This window comes from Bubalus bubalis, chromosome 9 (genome assembly GCF_019923935.1).
Source record: "Bubalus bubalis isolate 160015118507 breed Murrah chromosome 9, NDDB_SH_1, whole genome shotgun sequence".
In the NCBI taxonomy this organism is placed as follows: Eukaryota; Metazoa; Chordata; class Mammalia; order Artiodactyla; family Bovidae; genus Bubalus; species Bubalus bubalis.
Genome location: NC_059165.1, coordinates 10169967 through 10171215, shown reverse-complemented (window position 1 = coordinate 10171215; position 1249 = coordinate 10169967).

Sequence of the window (1249 nt, the reverse complement as noted above, 5' to 3'; positions counted from 1 at the left end):
CTGCCTCCTGAGAAATTGGTAAGCAGTTCAAGAAGCAACAGTTAGAACAGGACATGTAATAACAGACTGGTTCCAAATAGGAAAAGGAGTACGTCAAGGCTGTATATTGTGACCCTACATATTTAACTTATGTGCAGAGTACTTCATGTGAAATGCCGGGCTGGATGAAGCACAAGCTGGAATCAAGATTGCCGGGAGAAACATCAATAACCTCAGAAATGCAGACGCCACCACCCTTATGGCAGAAAACAAAGAAGAACAAAAGAGCTTCTTGAAGAAAGTGAAAGAGGAGAGTGAAAAAGTTGACTTAAAACTCAGCATTCAAAAAACTAAGATCATGGCATCTGGGCCCATCAGTTCAGTTCAGTTCAGTTGCTCAGTCATGACCAACTCTTTGCGACCCCGTGGACTACAGTACGCCAGGCCTCCCTGTCCATCACCAACTCCCAGAATTTATTCAAACTCATGTCCATTGAGTCGGTGATGCCATTCAACCATCTCATCCTCTGTCGTCCCGTTCTCATCCCACCTTCAATTTTTCCCAGTATCAGGGACTTTTCAAAGAGTCAGTTCTTCACATCAGGTGGCCAAAGCATTGGAGTTTCAGCTTCAGCATCAATCCTTCCAAGGAATATTCAGGACTGATTTCCTTTAGGATGGACTGGTTGGATTTCATGGCAAATAGATGGGGAAACAATGAAAACAGTGTTTCCGTTTATCTTCTTAGGCTCTAAAATCATTGCAGATGTTGACTGCAGCCATGAAATTTAAAGACATTTGCTCCCTGGAAGAAAAGCTATGACCAACCTAGACAGCACATTAAAAAGCAGAGACATTACTTTGCCAACAAATGTTCATCTAGTCAAAGTTATGATTTTTTCAGTAGTCAAGTATGGATGTGAGAGTTGGATTATAAAGAAAGCTGAACACTGAAGAATTGATGCTTTTGAACTATAGTGTTGGAAAAGACTCTTGAGAGTCCCTTGGACTGCAAGGAGATTAAACCAGGCAGAACAACAGAACAATTCTACAGAACCAGCAAAACAATCCTAAAGAAATCAGTCCTGAATATTCATTGGAAGGACTAATGCTGTAGCTAAATCTCCAATACTTTGGCCACCTAATGCAAGAACTGACTCATTGGAAAAGACCCTGATGCTGGGAAAGAGTGAAGGCAGGAGGAGAAGGGGACGATAAAGGAGATGGTTGGATGGCATCACCAACTCGATGGACATGAGTTTGAGCAAGC